Source organism: Microcaecilia unicolor, chromosome 5 (genome assembly GCF_901765095.1).
Source record: "Microcaecilia unicolor chromosome 5, aMicUni1.1, whole genome shotgun sequence".
NCBI lineage: Eukaryota > Metazoa > Chordata > Amphibia > Gymnophiona > Siphonopidae > Microcaecilia > Microcaecilia unicolor.
The window spans coordinates 126667709-126683395 of NC_044035.1; the positions used below are offsets into that span (position 1 = coordinate 126667709).

Below are 15687 nucleotides of genomic sequence, written 5' to 3' on the forward strand. Positions count from 1 at the left end.
CATGTTGATATTTTGAAGTAAGCGTCTGAGGAAAAGTAAACCTCTGATTTAACATGTCAAACTGTGCTTTTCTGCTAAATTGTACTTCCTCTGTTGTTGCTGAGGGGGGTCTTTCCTGTAGTTTTGTACAAGGCCATCCTGCTGAGTCTTATTCCTTGACCATACAAATGTAACATGTCAGAGAAAGTTTATTCCCTGACCCCCTGATGGAAAAGTCTATTAATCATTTGGTAATTCTGACCATTCATCTGGTTCTAGGCACAGATGCAGTTTTTGCATTTAGTTTTCCAGTTACATTTAAGTGTGCTTTTAAGAACACCACAGTTAATAAAAAAAACACATCCTAAACAAAACATCCTGATAATTTAAAGAGCAAGATCACATGGCCATACAATAAACATTGTCATGCTTCACTGATTTATTGCTCATACTGGACTACTCTGACCAGGAGTTACTTTATCGTTCATTTAAAAAATCATTACCAAAATAAATAGACCATTTACTAAAGGTGCATGATAAGCCTCTCTGAGTTATATTATAAAATAAATCAGCCAGGCACACGGTAACGTTCTAGCACTTAGTTTTGTAGATCTGGAAGTTCAAAAAGCAATTACAAGTCCATATATAGATCAATCATTATATAAAAACCTAAAAAAATACTATTAAAACATTCAAATGTTAGCAGACTCCATTGTTTTGATATTGGTTAACAAGTTGTTAACTAAATACATAAGAAGTTGTAGGAATATTCAGGAAGAGGTAAATATTGATGCAATATCTTGTAGTGATGAGTTTTGAGATTATATCATACCTTTTACAGGGCTCTGAAAGAGAAAATTATGTGTCAGAGGTATATGGCTCTGTTATCATCTCAAGATTTTCACTAAAGCAGGACAGCTGATGGAACCCTCTTAACTTATATGTGACTAGTAAAAAAGGCCTGTTTCCTAAACAAATGAAACAGGTGCTAGCCAGGTTTTCCTCATAGTGTGTATGTTTGAGTGAGTGTGTGTGTGAGAGTGACTGTGTGAGAGAGAGTGACTGTGCGATTGTGTGCCAGAGAGAGATTGTGTCTGTGTGGTTGTGTATCTGTGAGTGAGTTTGTGTGTTTCAGAATGACTGTGTGCGAGTGCGTATGTGAGACACAGTGAGTGTGAGAGAGTGAGTGTGTTCCCCCCTCCTACTCTTCTCTTCCCCTTTGCCCCCCCTCTCTCCCCCCTCTTATGATAGCTAAAATAGCATCCCTTCCCTTACATGCGAGGGCAGGGAAAACACTCATGGGCAAACTTTGATCTACACCCCCACAGATTTAGAATGTTGGGACTTATGGAGGCTTCATTAGAATGTTGGAGGTGCGTTTTATATATAGAGAAGATTAGGGACATAAAACCCACTTGAAGTCAAGATTGAACCTAGCAGAGTCCAGTCTGGTTCAATTTTCTTTAACTCTTTGGGCCCTGTTAATTAAGCCTCGCTATCGGCGCTAGCTTACGTTTTTAGCGCACGCTAAAAATTATTGAGCACTAAACACCCATAGGAATATATGGGTGTCTCTAGCATTAGTGTATGCTAATTTTTAGCGTGCGCTAAAAGCGCTAGCTTACCTTAGTAAACAGGGCCCTTTATTTTTGCAGTCACTAATGTACATCAATAAATTATTGCTGAAGCCTCATTATTGAAGGAAAGTAAAGTATAGAAAATGACATAGAGAAAAAAGGGATGCACATCAGAAGCCTGGGTCAAGTTTGACAAGAACAACACATTTCCCATAGATACACTGGGAAAATCTATCAGGATTTTCATGACAGACCAGGGGAACAATTTGGATTCACTGAACTCAATAAACTGCATTTGCACTACTAGTCCAAATGTTAGTCCTACCTCACTTGGATTACTGTAATGTTCTATTTCTTGGTATTGTCAATATCAGAAAAAACCCTCAAATCATAGGCGTAGACTGGGGGGGGGGCGAGGGGGGGCAATGCCCCCCCAAACGACGATGACGTGAACTGGCGTTAGAATGAAAAAAAAAAACAAAAAACAAGCAGGCACGCGCTCGTCTCCGTCCGCTTCGCTGCTTCCCTGCCCTCTCTGTCTGCGTCCCGCCCGAAAGGAAATGACATCAGAGGAAGGCGGGACGCAGACAGAGAGGGCAGGGAAGCAGCGAAGCAGATGGAGACGAGCGTGTCTATAATCTACCCCCTCTCTTCCTACCCTCCGGCGCAGGCAGCACCAATCTTCTCTAAGCCTTTCTTGTTCCTGGCAGCGGTAGCGACGTACACGCTGCCTTCAGCTCTGCCCCGAAGCCTTCTCTTCAAGTTCCTGTTCCCGCATAGGTGGGAACAGGAACTTGAAGAGAAGGCTTCCGGGGCAGACCGAAGGCAGCGTGTACGTCGCTACCGCTGCCAGGAACACAGAAAGGCTGAAGAAGACTGCTGCCTGCACCGGAGGGAGGGAGGAAGAGAGGGGGTAAACGGAGTCACGATCCTGGACCTTGCGGAGGGGGGGGGGGGCAGCAGAGGGAAGATGAATGGGACTGGGAGGGTGGAGAGCAGAGGGAAGGAGTAAGAGATGGATGGGACTGGGAGGGGTGGGAAGCAGAGGGAAGGAGCAAGAGATGGATGGGACTGGGAGGGGTGGGTGGGTGGGTGGGGAGCAGAGGGAAGGAGTAAGAGATGGATGGGACTGGGAGGGGTGGGTGGGGAGCAGAGGGAAGGACCAGGAATTGGATTGGACTGGACTGGGAAAGGAGGTCAGAGGGAAGGAGCAGGAGATGGATGGGACTGGGAGGGGTGGGAAGCAGAGGGAAGGACCAGGAATTGGATTGGACTGGACTGGGAAAGGAGGTCAGAGGGAAGGAGCAAGAGATGGATGGGACTGGGAGGGGTGGGTGGGGAGCAGAGGGAAGGACCAGGAATTGGATTGGACTGGACTGGGAAAGGAGGTCAGAGGGAAGGAGCAGGAGATGGATGGGACTGGGAGGGGTGGGAAGCAGAGGGAAGGAGCAAGAGATGGATGGGACTGGGAGGGTGGGAAGCAGAGGGAAGGAGCAGGAGATGGATGGGACTGGGAGGGTGGGAAGCAGAGGGAAGGAGCAAGAGATGGATGGGACTGGGAGGGTGGGAAGCAGAGGGAAGGAGCAGGAGATGGATGGGACTGGGAGGGGTGGGTGGGGAGCAGAGGGAAGGACCAGGAATTGGATTGGACTGGACTGGGAAAGGAGGTCAGAGGGAAGGAGCAGGAGATGGATGGGACTGGGAGGGGTGGGAAGCAGAGGGAAGGAGCAAGAGATGGATGGGACTGGGAGGGGTGGGTGGGGAGCAGAGGGAAGGAGTAAGAGATGGATGGGACTGCGAGGGGTGGGTGGGGAGCAGAGGGAAGGACCAGGAATTGGATTGGACTGGACTGGGAAAGGAGGTCAGAGGGAAGGAGCAAGAGATGGATGGGACTGGGAGGGGTGGGTGGGGAGCAGAGGGAAGGACCAGGAATTGGATTGGACTGGACTGGGAAAGGAGGTCAGAGGGAAGGAGCAGGAGATGGATGGGACTGGGAGGGGTGGGAAGCAGAGGGAAGGACCAGGAATTGGATTGGACTGGACTGGGAAAGGAGGTCAGAGGGAAGGAGCAAGAGATGGATGGGACTGGGAGGGGTGGGTGGGGAGCAGAGGGAAGGACCAGGAATTGGATTGGACTGGACTGGGAAAGGAGGTCAGAGGGAAGGAGCAGGAGATGGATGGGACTGGGAGGGGTGGGAAGCAGAGGGAAGGAGCAAGAGATGGATGGGACTGGGAGGGGTGGGTGGGTGGGTGGGGAGCAGAGGGAAGGAGTAAGAGATGGATGGGACTGGGAGGGGTGGGTGGGGAGCAGAGGGAAGGACCAGGAATTGGATTGGACTGGGAAAGGAGGTGAGCAGAGGGAAGGAGCAAGAGATGGATGGGACTGCGAGGGGTGGGGAGCAGAGGGATGGACCAGGGGATGGATGGGATTTGGAGAGGTCAGGCACAGCACAGGGAAGGAGCAAGAGATGGATGGGATGGAGGGATGGTGAGCAGAGGGAAGGAACAGAAGATGGATGGGACTGCGAGGGGTGGGGAGCAGAGGGATGGACCAGGAGATGGATGGGATTTGGAGAGGTCAGGCACAGCAGAGGGAAGGAGCAAGAGATGGATGGGACGGAGGGATGGTGAGCAGAGGGAAGGAACAGAAGATGGATGGGACTGGGAGGGGTGGGGAGCAGCAGGAAGGAGCAAGAGATGGTTGGGACTGGGAGGGGTAGGGAGCAGAGGGAAGGAGCAAGAGATGGATGGGACTGGGAGGGTGGGGAGCAGAGGGAAGCCTACTGGAAAGAAGACACTGCATAAAACAGAAGACACTGGGATCAAAGCGAATAGAAAAACTAAATGATCAGACAACAAAGGTAAATAAAAGTTTATTTTATTCATAATTTATTAATTGAAATGTGTCAGCTTTTTGAAATGTGCATCTGTGATATTTTGCCTGTAAATTTCATTTCCTTCCTCCATATTAGCATATTCATTTGCATATGTACTGTATATATGCAAATGATATGCTAATATGCTCCGCCCATTCTTTGCCCCCCCAAATGAAACAGTCAAACTACGCCTATGCCTCAAATCATACAGAATACAGCTGCTAGACTAATATACAGATTGAATAGATATACTAGTGTTTCAACTCATCTTAACAATCTGCACTGGCTTCCCATAGCAGAAAGACTCAGATTCAAATCGTACAGGATTTCATCTCTGAACTGCTGACTAAACCACTTCACTATATTTGGTCCAGTCTAACAGACTGAAAGAAAAACTAATGCTAGCGTCACCGTTTCAGAAGACAATTCGAAATCAGAAGATTTTCAGCTCTCTATTCCCTGTACTTGGAGTTAAAATATGGAACTCTCTACTTATTGCTATCAGAACAGGAAACAACTACCTTAGCTTCAGGAAGAGGCTAAAATGGGTGCTAGAAAAATCTGTACTAAGCACTATTCTATAAAGGTGCTTGCCCTTTATGTAATGTAATGTAGATTCTTATATCCTGCTTGCTCCCACTATGAGTTGTTCAAAGCAGGTAACAAAGAAGAAATTACACTGAAAAAAACAGTAAAATAATCAATTAGACCAGAATTTGTTTTAAGTCTTCAATTTCTTATGAAAAGAAAAATAAGTAGAAGAGCTAAGGAGTTCTAGTTGAAGAGAGAGCATGAGAAGCTTGATGACTGAAGGAATCTCTCCAAAAAAATTTTAAAATCTAATATTCAGAAATGATGGTAAAATTAAACAAAATGGGTCTCTAAATCTTATAGTACCTTGAACTGAAGGAAAATATATCAATCTAAATAAATAATCCAGGGATGTGCTATCAAACATTTTAGACTATGCAAGCCAATTTAAACGAAATTTGAAACTGAATGGATAGCAAGTGAAGAAGAGTCAGAGCAGTAGTGGAGCTATCAGGTCTTTTAAGGCCAAGCATTAATTTGGCAGCAGTGTTTTGTAGTATTTGCAGCTTGGAATGTAATTTGAGAGTGATAGACATATAACTATAAAAGGTTGTTAATATCTAAAAGAAAAGATTATTTTTCAAACTAGGTTCAAATAGGTCTAAAAGCTGTGGTCACCACATCTCAAAAAAGATAAAGTGGAATTAGAAAAGGTACAGAGAAGGGCAACAAAAATGATAAAGGGGATGGGATGACTTCCATATGAGGAAAGGCTAAAGCAGCTAGGGCTCTTCAGCTTGGAGAAGAGACAGTTGAGGGGAGATATGATCAAGGTTTATAAAATACTGAGTGGAGTGGATTGTGAAGGTAGATGTGAATTGCTTGTTTACTCTTCCCAAAAATCCTAGGACTAGAAGGCACACAACAAAGCTACTAAGTCATAAATTTAAAACAAATTGGAGAAAATATTTCTTCACTCAATAAGTAATTAATCTCTGGAATTCATGTCCAGCAACCCTCCTCTCTCCCCGCCATCCCCCCATGTCCAGCAACCCTCCTCTCTCCCCTGCCCTCCCCTCCCCTCCCCTCCATCGATCCATGTCCAGCAACTGTGCTCTCTCCCCCCTGTCCTCCCCCCCCATGTCCAGCAGCCCTCCTGTCTCCCCTGGCCTCACCCCGTCCACTGACCCTCCTCTCTCCCCTGCCCTCCCCCCATATCCAGCAACCCTCCTCTTTCCCTTGGCCCCCACCCTGCTCTCTCCCCTGCTCTCTCCCCCCTGCCCTCCCCCTATGTCCAGCTACCCTCCTCGCCGCCGCTCCCTCCCCCCTCCATGCCGGGACCCCTGCACTGACATGAGAGCGCCTCTCACCTCCGTGTGAATGCGCTGAAGGCAGTAGCAGATCGCTCTGCTGCTGCCTGCAGCGCTTCCACACAGTGGCGTAGCCAGACCTGAGATTTTGGGTGGGCCCAGAGCTAATATGGGTGGGCACGCACTGTCTATATAAGTATGCGTAGTGTCTCTTGGGATCCTACAAAATAATGCCTTAGAATTCACTTGATGATGGATTAAGTAGTCTGCCCAACAGCTGCCCTGCATCAGTATAACCACATACATACTTAATGGAAAAATTGATATTTTTAAATATAATTACATTATCCTACAATCTCTCCACTGCAAAATGCTATACACAAACTTGTGCAAAAACACACTCATATCCTTACTAAACCATAACAGCACTAATTCCAAGGACAGGATGATCTACAACCTTATGCTTGAAAAGGCAGAACTGTAATTACACTAGGCTCTAAAACACCAATACACTACCTCGTGAAAAAAAAAAAAGCAAAACAAAAAGGGCTACAAATACTACATGCTATCAGAATACTGCACCTTGATCACACATGAAAAACACATGACACAACAGACATGACACATGGAACTAGAAATAAGAAAATATGAAGGCAAAATACTGAACTGGAAAGTTAACTCGAGAAGTCAGACTCAGCATGCAGCAATACCAGAAAAATTGAAACTTACATGCAAAATATCACAGATGCACATTTCCAAAAGCTGACATATTCCAATTAATAAATTCTGAATAAAATACTTTTTTCTACCTTTGTTGTCTGATCTATTCGCTTTGGTCCCAGTGTATTCTGTTTTATGCAGTGTCTTCTTTCCATTTGATAGTTTTTCTCTCACCATGTTCACCATCCTCCTGTGTCCTTATGCATCCTGTCTACCATCTGTAGCCCTGTCCCTATCCTTCCTCGAGTTTCAGTATCTGCCCTCAACGTGTTCTAAACCAGCCCTTAAACTCAACAGTTTTCCCTCCATCCATATCCAGCATTTCTCCTCACTCCCCTCCATCCATGTGCATCTACTTCCTCTGTCTTCCCACCATCCATGTCCAGCATTTCTCCTCTCTCCCTTCCCCTCCATCCATGTGCATCTCCTTCCTTTGTCTTTCCTTCCCTCCATCCTTGACCAACATTTCTCCTTTCTTCCCTGCCCTCCACTCCATCCATGTCCAGCATTTCTCCTCTCTTCCCTCCCCTCCATGTGCACCTCCTTCCTGACTTCTCTCCCCTCCCTCCCTCCTTCCATCCATTCGTCCAGCAACTCTCCATTCTCCCCTGCCCTCTCCTCCATCCACCCATACCCAGCAAATGTCCTCTGTCCCCTGCCCCCTCCATTCATCCATCCATGTCCAGCAATTCTCCTCCTTCCCCTGCCCTCCGCTCCGTCCAGCAACTCTCCATTCTCCCCTGCCCTCTCCTCCATCCATCTCCAGCAAATTTCCTCTCTCCTCTTTCCCTTCCATCCATCCCTGTTGTCCAGCAATTCTCCGCTCTCCCCTGCCCATCCTGTTTCTGTCCATCCCCTTCCCCTTCTATCCAGCGTCCCACCTCTCCCCCTTCACAGCTTCTCCCAGTCATCTGTAAAGAACGACAGTGTGGATGCAGCAGCTCACAGGTTTGCTTGCTGTTTTTTTAACTAACGTCAGATTTATTGTTTTAAGCTAATCATGCAAGAAAAAGCCAAACCATTTATAATAGTATAAATAAGTCATCTTGAGTTGTGTAAGTCAAATAATTGAAACAACCAAAATGTTTTTTTTACTTGTCCAGTGTTTTAAAAGCAATAGTGTCATATTATAATCTATATTCAAAATTATTTAGATTTAGAACTAGCTCTTATTTTAGTTCTAAAAAAAACATTGCCTCTGTTTCACTAGTTGTATGGTTTTGTTTTACTTCTAAATCTAACAGTCTGCTTCTCTCCACTTTCTCCATTCAAGTGAACGGCGACGGCTGCGCGAGGGAGTGGAAACTATGATTTCAAATTACTTCCTTACTTATAGTGGACGAGATAGGCTGGCTCACTTCGATTCCACTCCCGAAATTGCAGCGACGAATGGGCGGGCAAGCGGCGGTAGTAAAAGCAACAAGGAGGCAGGTTTGACTCCGTCCTTCGCTTCCCTGCCCTCTCAGCGTCCCGCCTGCCCGAAAGGAAATGACGTTACAGGAAGGCGGGACGCAGAGGGCAGGGAAGCGAAGGACGGAGTCAAACCTGCCTCCTTGTTGCTTTTACTACCGGGTCCGCAGCGCTGCCTGGCCCGCCCGTTCGTCGCTGCGACTTCGGGTAAAAGTCGCTGTTCCAGTCATTTGGGTGGGCGTGAGCTGAGATTGGGTGGGCCTGGGCCCATCCAGGCCGACCCGTAGCTACGCCCCTGCTTCCACATGGAGGTGAGAGGCGCTGTCATGTCAGTGCAGGGGGGCCGATACAGAGAGGAGCAGTGGCGACGACGTCGGGGATTGGGGGGGGGGTTGGAGGTTGATGCCCAGTGACATTCTTCCTTCATCTCCAGGCTCCAGTGGCAATGGCAGCGTCCGTTTCCCTCTCTGTTCCGCCCTCTGACGTCATCACGTCTTGACGCAAGGGCAGGACAGAGAGGGAAGTCTCTACTGCGCATTTGCAGGTGAGTCGGTCACTTGCCATTTATATGTTTGATTATAGAGAACATTGTAATAGTCCAAATGACTTAATACAAAAGCCTGGAGCAGAATGGTCATCTGTTTTTTTTGTTTTCTTTTTATTTTATTTATTTACAAATTATCAATTTAAATTCCAAGAATAAATCTTGATAAAGAAAAGAAAAGTAATATTAAACATTAATATATATACATAACAAAAGAGGAAATATTGTATTATTACATCTTTAGTCCACAATTGACTGGAGGAACAAAACACAATTCCTAGGAAAAAGAACACGTGGAGGGGCATATTCGAATGGGGCACCCAAGATTTCCTGAGGGTGTCCTCGCAGGACGTCCCCGTGAAGGGGCGTGGAAACCCATATTATCGAAACAAGATGGGTGTCCATCTTTTGTTTCAAATATACGGTCGGAGATGCCCAAATCTCAACATTTAGGTCGACCTTAGAGATGGTCGTCCTTAGAAATGGTCGTCCCCAGTTTTCAGCGATAATGGAAACCGAGGACACCCATCTCAGAAATGACCAAATGCAAGCCCTTTGGTCATGGGAGGAGCCAGCATTTGTAGTGCACTGGTCCCCCTGACATCCCAGGACACCAACCGGGCACCCTAGGGGGCACTGCAATGAACTTCAGAAATTGCTCCCAGGTGCATATCTCCCTTACCTTGGGTGCTGAGCCCCCCAAAACCCCCAAACCTACTCCCCACAACTGTACAACACTACCATAGCCCTAAGGGGTGAAGGGTGGCACCTAGATGTGGGTACAGTGGGTTTGTGGTGGGTTTTGAAGGGCTCACATTTACCACCACAAGTGTAACAGGTAGGGGGGGATGGGCCTGGGTCCGCCTGCCTGAAGTGCACTGCACCCACTAAAACTGCTCCAGGGACCTGCATATTGCTGTCAGTGAACTGGGTATGACATTTGAGGCTGGCAAAAAATATTTTTAAAGTTTTTTTTTAGGGTGGGAGGGGGTTGGTGACTACTGGGGGAGTAAGGGGAGGTCATCCCCGATTCCCTCCGGTGGTCATCTGGTCAGTTCGGGCACCTTTTTGAGGCTTGGTCGAAAGAAAAAATGGACCAAGTAAAGTCGTCCAAGTGTTTGTCAGAGACACCTTTCTTTTTTCCATTATCGGCCGAGGACGCCCATGTGTTAAACTATGCTTCCGACACGCCCCTGGGAACTTTGGTTGTCCCCATGACAGAAAGCAGTTGGGGACGCCCAAAATTGGCTTTCGATTATACCGATTTGGGCGATCCTAGGAGAAGGACACCCATCTCCCAATTTGTATCGAAAGATGGGCACCCTTCTCTTTCAAAAATAAGCCTGATAGTTTCCATACTATTCAAAAAATATTAGGAGGCTAGAAAGCAGTATTCAGGATTATCTTCAAATTAATTACGGCGTAGATGAAACTACTGCTCTTGGCTGTGAAATTGGAGTTACAACAGTTTTGGAATCCAAGAATGAAGTTAAATGTGTTGGATCAAAAAATACATATTTCACTACTCATTTACAGGGGAAATCCAACCAGAAAAGACCTCCTAGTTGCATCACTCGTGGACAAAGTTTAAAGAAAAGTTGATGCTTCTGTTGGGTTAATTTAGAAACATCTGGAAACATTCTAATCTTATAATTCAGGAAAAGTTCTCTAGGACGGAAAAATTGTTTCAAAATCCAATCTCTGTCAGGTTGTAATACAAAAGTCACTATTAAAGTTGGCTTAATACCCGAATTATCATCTTCAAGTACCTGTGTAAGGTTTAAAGTCTCAAAAGATACTTCAGACCCTTCAGCCACAGGTTGTTCAGTAATTTTCTTTTTTATAAAGCAATAGGTAATAAATTTTAAAGATTGGAGGATAAGCTTGTTCCGGAACCTTCAATATGTCAGACAAATATTTTTTAAATGTTATGAGGAGCAATTAGAGTTTGTTTAGGAAAATGTATTAAACGTAATGTTTTAGACTTCTGTTGATTTTCCAGTTTTACAATCTTATTTTGAAGCAACAAGTTCTCTTTAATCATATTTGCTTGTATTTGTTGGAGAATTTGAACATCTTTAACATTAATTTCAATCTTTTTGTCCATTGTTGAAATTTTATTCTCCAATTTAGTTACTTTCTCTGATGGAATCTGAGTTTGTTGAAACACTAATAGTAATTTTTGAGAGGAAGATGTTTCTAAACCCACTAAAGTTTCCCAAATAGTGTCCAGGGTAATAGTTTCTGGTTTAATAGGCAAAAGAAACTTACTTAGTGATATGGAATCTATCTTGGAACCATAAAGAGTTTGTTTCTCCCGTGCCACAATGGGTACACCAACAGCGCCCTCTCCAATCTGTTCCGCACTCATTTGTGTGGAAGTGCTCGTCAGTCTGCCATCAGAGGCTGACCCCGTTCCAGGAAGCACATCTGCCTCTTCAGGATGTGGCTTCCCCTGCACAGGCCTCTGTTCATCTGCCGGCATGGGCGGCGGTTCCCGTAATTCAGGGCTCAACGATGTTTCAGCTTCAAGCTGGGGGAGTGGGTCAACTCTCACCATTCCCGCCAGCAGTGAAGAAGACAGCCCTGGTATCAATCCTGGAATGGCGAAGCGATCCATAGGACCCACCTGCATCGCTACAGGCGAAGCAGGGCCAACGCGCTGCCTGCCTCTCCTTTTAGGCATAACAAAAGGTACTAAATTTGAATTCCAGAAGTAAGGTAGGTCAGGAGCAACTTTGCACCGCTCCCTTCAAGGCGCCATGTTGTTCCTCCAGTCCTGGTCATCTGTTTTTTTGTCAAAATAACTTTGATTCCCATGCCTAACTGCTGAAACCTGGTGTAGATGCTGGCACCCAAGTTAGGCGACTGAGGCAGAATTCTGTAAGAATGCATGCAACTTTTTGGAATGCCTCTGACACGCCCATGCCCTTCCCATGTTCAAACCCTTTTGAGTTATAAACTATTGGAGATAGGCATCCTGCCTTAGAGAATAAAGTGCAGCCAGATGCTCATGCAAATCCTAAGTGGTGCCTATGATAACTAATGGCTCATTACTCAATTAATTTGCATGTGCATTTTGATCGCCCACCCAAATTTGGGCATGCAAATCTGGGCACCATATATAGAATCCAGGGAAACATGCATTAGTGAGAACCCTTCGCTATGTCTCTCTCATGCTCCATTCCTGTGTTCACCCAATTGCAAATGCTTGCTCTGTACGTTAAGTGGGTATTTGAAGAAAAGTGTTCGGGTTAGTGGTTCCCAAACCTGTTTTGGGAGCTCCCTAGCCAGTCAGATTTTCAGGATATCCACAATGAATATTCATGAAACAAATTTTCATTCACTGCCTCCACTGCATGTAAATCTCATTCATGAATAATTGTGGTGGATATTGTGGAAACCTGAGTAGCTGGAGAGCCCCCAGGACAGATTTAGTAACCACTAGCTTTGCTACTTTGCTAGCACTTACATAGGTATGAGTGAACATACGTATGTGAGTGTTAATAGTGTAAACATTTACCCATGTAATGCACATGTAAAGGTTGGTGCCTAGGTTTTAGAATTGTCCTTTCATTGTCATAATTTGGAGTGGTGCATGTAGTACTCATTTTTTGGGAATATCACTGTCAATTGCATTGGTAACCTCTGTAGTGTAAGAATTTTAATGTTTTGCAAAAAATATCTGTAATAGAGCAATTGGATATACAATCAGTTATAACAGATACACCTAATGGAGCTGCAGCTGTGCCTTCTGACAAATGCTGAATTCTGACACAGATAGATGGATCTTGTTTCCCTTATCTTAAAGCTGACTAGATGCTTAATAACATGTTTGCTGTCAAATATCACGATTGATGGTTGCCTGCTTCTCACAGTTGTGAGACTAGAACAGTGCCTGGCATATAAAATACAGTTTTGCCCCAGATCCCATTGCCTTAATCTTTATCAGAAAAAAATATTTTATGTAAATAGAAACACTGCACAGACATTTATTAAAGACCAGCATACTAGAGTAAACAGTGGATATAATGTTTGCCAGCAGCTATTATTGCCTATTACAATCAGAAGTCCTGACATAGTCTCTTAATTTCTATTTTCCTTATGCTAATAAAAACAATAGCAATCAACACTACTATGTGTTTACTAGCACCACTTTCTTATTGATAAATGGAACCTATCACAACTCTGGAACACTTTGCAAAAGCCCACTATAGACTGTTTTCAAAAATGTCCTGCATCAGGGTTAATACATTGCCAGATACTTTACAAACTATGCCCTGACATCACATTAGGCTCACCTATGTGGTGACCTTCATCTTTTCTCAGGATATCCCTTCTCATAATTTCTACTCCCTCCAGGGTATCCACTCTATTGGCTATTTTCATGTCATCCATAAAAAGGCAAACCTTTCCTTCCAACCCTTCAGCAATATCTCCCACAAATGTATTAAACAGAATAGGCCCCAGCACCGACCCATGAGGAACTCCACTGCTCACCTTCCTTTCCTCCGTGCAGATTCCATTTACTACCACCCTCTGCCACCTGTCAGTCAACCAGTTTCCTATTCAGTTCACCATTTTCAGGCCTAAGTTCAACCCTTTCAGCTTATTCATGGAGTCTTCCTTGGGGGACCGTAACAAAAGCTTTGCTGAAATTCAAGTAGATCACATCTAGCGCATGTCCTTCATCCAGTTCTTTGGTCACCCAGTCAAAGAAGTCAATAAGATTTGTTTGGTAGGATTTACTCATGTGAGTAAAATATTAAGAGGCTGATTTTCAAAGCACATAGGCTTACAAAGTTATGTGGAGGGGCATTTTCGATATGACATCCAATTCAGACTTTGGACGTTTTGCACTAAATGTCAAAATGTCTATTTTTTTTTTCAAAAATATTGTTTGTAACAAGTTTTTGTGCTCTGTGCGTTTATCTTTTCAGGTCATTTTTGAAAAAAAAATGTACAAGTGAAAAACAGAGAAAATTAAGCCATTTTGATGTAGGAGAGACCATCATTTTAGGAGGGGCCATCATTTTTAGTAGACTGGTTTCCCAGACATCTCAGGAGAGTAATGGGGCACTCTAGGGAGCAGTGCTGTGGACTTCATATAAATGCTCCCAGGTACATATCTCACCATTGCTCCCTTATCTTGTCTGCTGAGCCCTCCAAAACCCATCCAAAACCCACTACCCCCCAATTGTACACCATTAAAATAGACCTTATGGGTGAAGGGGGCACCTATATGAGGGGGCAGTGGGTTTCTGGTGAGTTTTGGAGGGCTCACAGTTTCCTCTACAAGTGTATCAGGTAGGGCGAGCTATGGGCTTGGGTCCTTCTGTCTACAGTGCACTGTACCCACCACTACAGTACTCCAGGTAGAGGCAAACTGAGGGTGGTCTGGGCCCCCAGACACTGAGGGTGGTTTGGGCCCCCTGCACGGCCACTGTCTGACATCCCCCCTGCCACCCCTGCCACTACAGCCAACACCCATGGAAAGGGGAACACAAGCAACAATATGTGGAAAATCTAACAGAAGAGCCAGCCTAATTATTTGGCAGGATAAGGTGGTTGCCTAGGGGAACAGCTTCTGAGGGGCAGCAAAGAGCAGCCTAGTCAAAGTGACTCAATGAGTCCTGACAACCACACAAACTAAACGAACCATCAGAATTCCAGCAGCACTTTTTACCTACAGGAAGGGTGAGTAATTGTCAAATGGCATATTCAGTAAATGACTTTTAGAAATAGTCCTTTTTATGATGTCTAATTATATGTTTTTATAAGCTTGTTCTAGGATGTTCATGACTTGAGGGGAGGGGGTAGTTAAGCTAGATACTTGAAAATTAACTGAGGTTGGGTTGAGGTGCTAAAGTTGACACTTGCTTAAGGGAACCAATGCTTTTGCATTGGTCCTGAAAAGGTTAGAACCTCTAGAAGGTGTGGATAACATGAAAAGGGATCTGATGAAACTTGAAAAATGGTCTGCAATTCAACAACAAAAATTTAATATTAAAAAATACAGGATCATGTGTTTGGGCTGCCAAAACCCAAGGGAATGGTGGAAAAGGACAATAGGACATGGAGGTAATCATATCTGATGATTTCAAAAAGGCCATATAGGAAGCAAGGAAAACAACAAAAGTCAGAAGGCTGTGTGGGTGCACAGGGAAAGGAATGGCCAGCAGGAAAAATTAGGGAAGCTCAGGGCAAACATTTCACTTGCTTAGTTTCCCTTATTTATTGGAGTTGTTTTTGTTTGGTTTGGTTCTTATTTATTTGTTTTGGGGCAGTGCCATCAATGCTGCAAGAGAGTGCATACTATTCCAAAATAATGAGCTTGTTATGCTCAAATAATATGCATGTAAAATAGTGTATATTATCGGTGACCCAGGATAAAACCTGAACGTTTGATTTTTTCCCCCCTTTCCTTTCACGTTAAAACATGAGCAATTTAGTTATTTTCTATATCATTTCAAATGAATGCACATCCCTAGGAATAGGGAGGTGATAGGACCTCTTTATAAGTCTCTGGTCAGAGCTCATGTGGAGTACTGTGTACAATTCTGGAGACCACAACTTCAAAGGGAAGTTCTAGAGGGAAGCTGCAAAAATGGTCAATGGTCTGTGCCATAAAGTATATGGACCAAATATAATGAAATAGGACACGGAACAAATGCCCCCAACTTTATAAACCACTTCCAAATGTATACAAACGTTAGAAAGTATCAGAGTACAATACTACTC

At 44.7% G+C, this 15687-nt stretch overlaps 1 protein-coding gene across 1 annotated transcript in view; it reads left to right on the forward strand.

Moving 5' to 3' along the window:
* SH2D4B (SH2 domain containing 4B) overlaps positions 1-15687 on the forward strand; it is a 190852-nt gene that overhangs the window by 27416 nt on the left and 147749 nt on the right. The window lies entirely within an intron of this gene.